Source organism: Triticum aestivum, chromosome 2B (assembly GCF_018294505.1).
Source record: "Triticum aestivum cultivar Chinese Spring chromosome 2B, IWGSC CS RefSeq v2.1, whole genome shotgun sequence".
NCBI classification, from domain to species: domain Eukaryota; kingdom Viridiplantae; phylum Streptophyta; class Magnoliopsida; order Poales; family Poaceae; genus Triticum; species Triticum aestivum.
This window is the reverse complement of record NC_057798.1, coordinates 299,030,261-299,037,571: the sequence shown is the minus strand read 5'-3', so window position 1 is coordinate 299,037,571 and position 7,311 is coordinate 299,030,261. Positions and strand designations below refer to the sequence as shown.

Below are 7,311 nucleotides of genomic sequence, written 5' to 3'. Positions count from 1 at the left end.
CCATCTTAGAGAAGACTGAGGATCCAGCGAGCTGATCATACAGGTCGTTGATCCTGGGGAGCAGATATTTGTTCTTTATCGTGACAAAATTAATAGGACGATAATCTACAACCATCCGGTACGTACCATCCTTCTTCTTGACGAAGAGGACGGGGTAAGCCCAAGGAGAAGAACTAGGATGGATGAAACCCTTTTGCAAGGACTCATCAAGTTGTTTATTAAGCTCGGCAAGTTCTAAGGGTGCCATTTTGTAAGGTCTCCTAGAGATTGGAGCAGTTCCTGGGATAAGATCTATGACGAACTCTACATCTCTGTCAGGTGGAACACCTAGCAGTTCCTCTGGAAAGACATCCAGAAAGTCACGGACTATCAGGATATCTTCAAGGTCTGGAAGAGGGTTGGCATTAAGAGAATATAGCTGACGCCTTGCAACTTTAGTGGAGACAGTGACTATCTTGCCAGATGGGTGTCTAAGCTGAACAGACCTGGTGTAACAATCAATCTTGGCATAATGAGCTTTCATCCAGTCCATACCCAAGATAATGTTAATATCTGTAGACTTGAGGGCTATAAATGATGTAAGGAATACAAGTCTGTCGACAAGGATTTCATTACCATGGCTTACACTAGAAGTTTGCCATTTGGATCCAGGAATTTGAATGACTAGCGGGGAGGGCATATCAGAAATGACATGTTGTGCAAGTTAGCATGGCTCTCAGAAATGAAGGAATGAGATGCTCCAGTATCGAATAGAACCGATGCTGGATGACAATTGACAAGGAGTGTACCAAGAACGACATCCGGATCGTCATGAGCGTCTTTAGCTGAGACATGATGCACACGTCCACGTTTAGTGCGAGCTGGCTTGGCACTGATCGTCTTGCTTGATGGCTTAACACAACCAACAGACTTCTCGGGCTGGGGTGGAGCATAACTAGTCTGAGAGTAGTCACGTATGTAGTGTCCTGGGTTCCCGCAAGTGAAGCAAGTCCTTGAGGTTGGACATGGACACGCACTGACAAGCGGTCTACCAGTAGGCCTGGGTGCAGTATCCGATTGAGCTGGGTGAGGTGCCACATAAGATGGCCTTGGTGAATATCTGGAAGGAAGAGAGGAGTTTGGAACCCAAATCCGGTGCTTTTGAGAGCTAGAGCCGGAGGAAAATCCCAAATCACGGGTGTGCTTACGAGACTCCTCGTAAGTGAGCTGAGCTTTCTCTACATTAATGGCCTTGTTCACAAGATCGTGGAATGTATCACAATGATGCAGGTGGAGATCACGACGCAACTTGGGGTTGAGACCCTTCCAGAACCTAGCCTGCTTCTTGGCGTCCCTAGACACCTCTTCTATGGCATAGCGGGAGAGATTCTCAAACTCTCTACTATAAGCATCAACAACCATCTTATTCTGGGTGAAACTACAGAACTCTTCTCTCTTGCGATCGATGAGGGCCTAAGGAATGTGATGCTCGCGGAAAGCCTCGGTGAAATCCCTCCAGGTAGGAACCTGGCCAGCTGGAAGCATAGCCTCATAGTTCTGCCACCAAAGACTAGCAAGACCTTCCAGGTGGTATGCGGCATAGGTGACCTTGTCATCTTCAGCTATGTTCGCGGAATGCAGCTTATGAGTGATGCTATGGAGCCAGTCATCTGCATCGAGTGGCTCAATATAATGATGAAAGGTGGGTGGGTGCAAGCGAATGAAGTCAAGGATGGTTGCAGACTCCTTGAACTGATGTGCGATGTTCTCCTTGATATGTGCCAGCAAGCGGTGAGACTTAGGCTTGTTTCTCTCCATCTCTCACATGAACTCTGCCAACGAAAGCTGGTCGGGAGGATCCTCATCCCTACCATCTCCGTGGTTCTGGCTACAAGCAACAGAACTTCGCTTAACTGATGACATCCTGAGAAACGAAACCAAGGACGGAATCAACATCATCTATAGTCTGTAGAATGTAGGACAAAGAAATTAGTATCTTTCGAACTCCTAGGGAAATTCCGGCAGCATAACGGCAGTTGAATGCTCAGGATGAGACATCCTGCTAAAAATGGGATAGTACAACAATTCAACATCACCACTCAAGGTTCTGAGATAATACTAAATAGACTACACCGGGAGTACTCGAAAACTGGGGTTTGACTCTGATCAACCAATCCTATGGAACTATGGAGTAGTAACACGTGATCCTGATATACGGAAGAGAAAGCCTAGTTCCTTAACCCCGGAGGAAAGATAGGATGACTCATATCAGAAGGCCATGAGGTAAAGGAGTAAAAAGAGCCTTAGGTTCCCATCCACAATCAATTCCCTTATATAACTAAAGAATTTCTAGACTCAACTTCGACCAGTTTGGCTTAGTAATCCTACAGTCAGTCAGGCTCTGATAACAAAGCTGTCAGCACCCACTACAAGAAATATGTTAATACGTGATAGTACTAATCCGTCACAAAAGAGTGAAAATCTGTCATCGGTGCCCTTGCATGACGGACTTGAATTCCGTCATGTATATCGCGTCATAATTTGACATTGTGCCTTCCTTGACGATTCTTGACCGTCACAGATCTATCCCAAGCCCGCCCAGGCCCAAACCATTGTGACGGAACAAGCCGTCATAGCCTAACGCCACGTTGGATATTCTATTCGCCAATTGGAATGATGTGGCTGCCTACGTGGATACTACTTTTCATCATAGAAATCATCACAAATGTAGGCAGAATTTAAATATGGTCCAACCAATTTCATTCGGCCCAATTTTGACACAGTATATTTTTTAGCCAATTTTGGCCTAAAGAGAAAGTAATTTGAAACAGTTCACACAATATGCAGCAAACTGTATGTGTATATTTTTCTCAAAAAAATTCTATGTGTATATACAACATAGCAGTTTACAAATCCACCTTGTAATGATCATTTACAACATAGATTCACTAAATATATCACACAACAACGTTACGAAGCACTACAATCCAGTTTACATCAACAAAACATATAATCTTTCGAGGCTGTTGTTCAGGTTCTTCGTCAACTCTCCTGATGGCAATCACATCATGTCATGGCGCGGATTATGTTGGGTAGCACTATGTAGCCCACTACCCATTCATACCTAGCATATTTAAAAGAACATTAGATATTTGCAGATTAATAGATAGTAGAGACAAGAGTATTACAACAAGTAAAAAAATGTATTACATGTTCTCTTGGCCAGTATTGAGAGTATTATTACTTATAACAGGAAAACCAATGAAATGAAACAAACCAGTATATTTGTATAGAAGGTGACAATAACTAGAAATATAATTTATTACATGGCTTACAAATTACATCATGGTTATAAGGTACAGGATAAATCATAAAACATGAACACCAACAACAAGTGTTATTATGAACTGGATCACCTTGCAACACCCAAATGCTCTCATCTACCCACTTGACCAGCATGGTATTGTTATGTATAACAGGAAACAATAATGATAGGAACTAGTATACATGTATACAAGACAACAATAGGAACAAGAAATCAGAGGGAGAGTCAAGTCATAGTGAAATCAAGGACATAAGAGGGAAGATAAATTTGACTGTTTTAATGTAAAATAAAGGTTCAGAAATGTGCAGAGATATTCAGTGTTGGACGTTGCAAAGACCATACTTATTTTTTGTATACATTTACGAAATGAATATTCTAATCTTGTTAGCTAGTTGTCAAGCAAATTGTTTATCAAAACGTTTACTGCAAATTTACGTAACACAACACTTTCTTGAAGACATCGGATAGTTCATATAAAGAATATGAGCCATGAGTTAGAGACAATATCTTCTAAATATTAAGTTATGAATAGTCAGTCAAACAATGTAAACTGGATGTACGAAATTAACCAGATAAAGAGCTTTAAAACATTAAGCCGATATATGCTTGTGACAAAAAGGGCCTTAAAAGTGCAGAAGCCTTTCTAGTGTCAACTATATAACTCTATAAAGGGACAAGAAATTCTTTATAAGACATAACAGAAATTACATTCAAAAAGGGAAATATATACTTTGATTCTCTAAGTTTATTTGTTCTATGGTAATTGTTGAATTACAAAACAAGAGTACACGAACATAGAGGAAAAAGAGCAGAAATTTACAGAAATGAGCGCAAGATTTAAAGCTTTCACATGCTCAGCTCCATTCCCATGAAGAATAGAAAAGGTTTGTAGACAAATGCACTTCTATATATCCTGCAAAAAAATGTAGTTCTATAGGACATGCAGAAAAATTGATAATATTCCAAAAGACATGAAATTAACTAACTGAATATACACTTCTTCATATATAAGTGAAATTGAATGTCAAGGTAACACAGGCTAAACTTCAGGACATGTTAGCATGTTAATGTACTGTAAACCTCAAGAGACGCTAGGGTGTTAATCTCAATCCACAATTGTAGTGGATGATTGTAGGTGTCTCATCTGTTCAATGTTGATTTGAAAGCTGAGATCAAGTTACACAAAAAAAACTTCTATGGAAACATTCAAGAGAAGGGGAAAAGTAAGACTTAATTAAGTATTCCACTAAATAAACATAGTACTGCTATAAGCAATTATCAATTACATAAGTAGAGAGTTGGCATCAAATTATGTAACCGATATTATTATTTACAATATAATATAGCAATATAATATGGGTCTATAATAAATCGATCAAGATATGATGCTAATTGATAGCCGAGAAACAAACATAGTAAACATTTGAATTACTGACTTGCCAATAAGAACAACCACCCAAAACAGAAGAGGGGGCTCTAGGTTGGCTCGAAGTAGATGCACAAGCGCCGTTCCTGCCGTGCTCCTCTAGGCTGGCTGCTGGCCAGCGGCGGCCAGAGGGATGCACGTGTCCATACACTAGAGTTAGGCGATGACAGAAGAGTTCAGAATATGTATTTACCTCCTGTGTTTCGTCACCATGGATCGCCATTGCTGGGAAGCCTCTGTTGTATAGCCAATACCTCAATGAATCCGCTTCTCATTTTGTCTCCATGAAAACCAATGTTAGTTTGTTCAGGCTAGAAAAACAAGAAAACTAGCATGAGAAAAATCTTAAAGATTAATAGTAAATAAACCCAATTGTTACAATCCAAGATGGCAGCAAATAATACCATATTGGTGAGTACGACAAGGTGCAATGAACAAAATATGTAATATTTGCTGCAACCAAATGATGGTATTAAGTACATTTCACGGATCTGACACTAAACTTGTACGTAATTAGCGCAAGAGCAAGAGTAGGAGAGGAGGACTGATCAACAAAATGATGATATCAGATAGAAAGTTTGCACAAATATATAAGAGAGAAGCAGTGTAATAGCAGCCCTAGTTAACAATCTTACTCTTGGTCAAACGATTGAGTGAGATTAATGGATTACTTTTATTCCACAAGAAGAAAAATCCAAGGAACCAACAGAAGCATCTCATGGGCACTTAATTATTAAATTATTAGTTGCTTAACTAACTAGCGGATCTCACAAATTCTACACTACTAGTGCTCGCATGGTGAGAGAAGAAAAAAGGAAGTAGCAAACAATACTAGTCTATTGTTGGCTGTAGCTTACGAGTACCAGGAACAAAGTGGCCACATTTTCTGTCTCAGGTTCAGTCCAAGAGAAAAGGATAGCCCCTGGAGAACTACGTTCCAGCAGAGTAGCAATCACTTAGAAAGAAAAGAAAAAACAGAGCGAGAAGGGGTCAACCTTATTGTTCTCTGCGGAATCATGGTGGTCGGGGCGGAGGACCTGGCCATCGAGCTCGTCCAGCTCGTGGAGCTGGAGTGTGTGGTCCCGGTGGTCCACTTCCATTGAAGTGAAGAGGCGGAGAGGTCTTGCTGATCTGAATCGAAGCAAGAAACTTCGATTGGGGATGGGATAGAAAATGAAGTAATGAAGGAGAGAGGAGACAGTGGGGGGAAGCAGGGAGGGACCTTGTGCGGGTCATTGACGTCGCCAGAGAGATTGAGCTCGGGCCTCCCACGGGTCATGGTCCTCATCCTCTCCTCATCCGGCGCTTGCTACTCCAAATCTTCAGATTGCAAGGCAGTTACGCTGCTTGGGAGGAGGAGGGAGGCCCCTGTCGCAGATCCATGGCCCAGGTCGTGAGCAGCAGAGGCGCGCCATAGGGGCTAGGGTTGGTCGCCGCTTCCATCGGGCCGGTGCAACCGCGGTAGCCATGGATCTTGGGCGGAGAGGTGGAGGTGGGGAGGTGGAGGCGGATGACGGGGCCGAGGAGAGGTGGGGCATGCTGGCGGCGGATGGAGAAAGAGATTGGGGACGAGAGTGTGTTAGGGTTAGAATTTATACGGGGGAAACTTTTCGGGCTTTAGGCGGGCTTTAGTGGGCTTGCGGGTCTGTACTGGGCGGTTCATGATGAATTCCTAAATTGTCACCGGAAATCCGTCATGAATTAACAGGTTTCTTGTAGTGACCCCAATTCTATGCCACACTGATCTAGCATGTAACACCTCGTATCACTTTGCGGCCTCATGCACGGTATTCCCACAGGTGTCGCCTTACCATGCCAGGGACCGTTTGCGCCTTTTGGCACACATATAAGATAGTGTCTCTAGCATCCGTATGACAAAGAACCCGGGCTGACATGGCTAGTCATGAACATAAAGTGGCACTAACTTACAGGGACATGCATACATGACCCAGCAACGAATATGTCGGTCATCAGCGAGTGAATCCGGGCTGTAGCAGCTAGGCTAGTAGGACTCCAGAGAATCCGAGTTGTAGTAGGCTAACAGGACTCCGGTAGACAGTGCGTGACATTTCCCCGAAGGGACAGACACATGAACGAAGAAGGACACATGCCGGCCAGCCTAAGTGTTCCGGAGCAGTAGCAAGCTACCAGGGCTCGGTGGAAGCACTAGGAGACATTTCCTGGCAAGTGAGGCTACTAAGGATAAATAACTAGATAGTCAGATCCCACACATAGAAATACACATTACACGTACACATAACATGCAAGTATGTGATGTACAACATGGCATCACAACATAACTCAACAACTCATATAGGTAAAGGCTCAAAAGAGCCATCATAGCATTTATTACAAACAGGGGTCACATGACCCAACATTCAGAGCATACAAGCAATAAGCGGAAGCATTACATGTCTGAGTACAGACATCTACAATTGAAAAAGGCTGAAGAGCCTGACTATCTACAACATTCGATCAAGATCGTAGTTGAGGTACAAGCTTCTTTTTGAAGTCCACGAGAACACTAGTAAGACCGATGTCTCTGCTGCAAAAACATAAATAAAGCAACATGAGTAAAAAG

General features: G+C 42.5%; 1 long non-coding RNA gene across 2 annotated transcripts; it reads right to left on the bottom strand.

Moving 5' to 3' along the window:
• Positions 1–2,821: 2,821 nt before the first annotated feature.
• LOC123044786 (uncharacterized) lies at positions 2,822–6,287 on the bottom strand. Of its 2 annotated transcripts, XR_006420420.1 has the most exons (5): positions 5,953–6,287; positions 5,726–5,861; positions 4,924–5,041; positions 4,125–4,217; positions 2,822–3,103 (listed from the first exon to the last, which is right to left on the bottom strand). It is a non-coding gene; the product is annotated as an uncharacterized lncRNA (long non-coding RNA). The 2 variants fall into 2 exon arrangements; XR_006420419.1 differs by having other exon boundaries at positions 4,924–5,861.
• Positions 6,288–7,311: the final 1,024 nt, after the last annotated feature.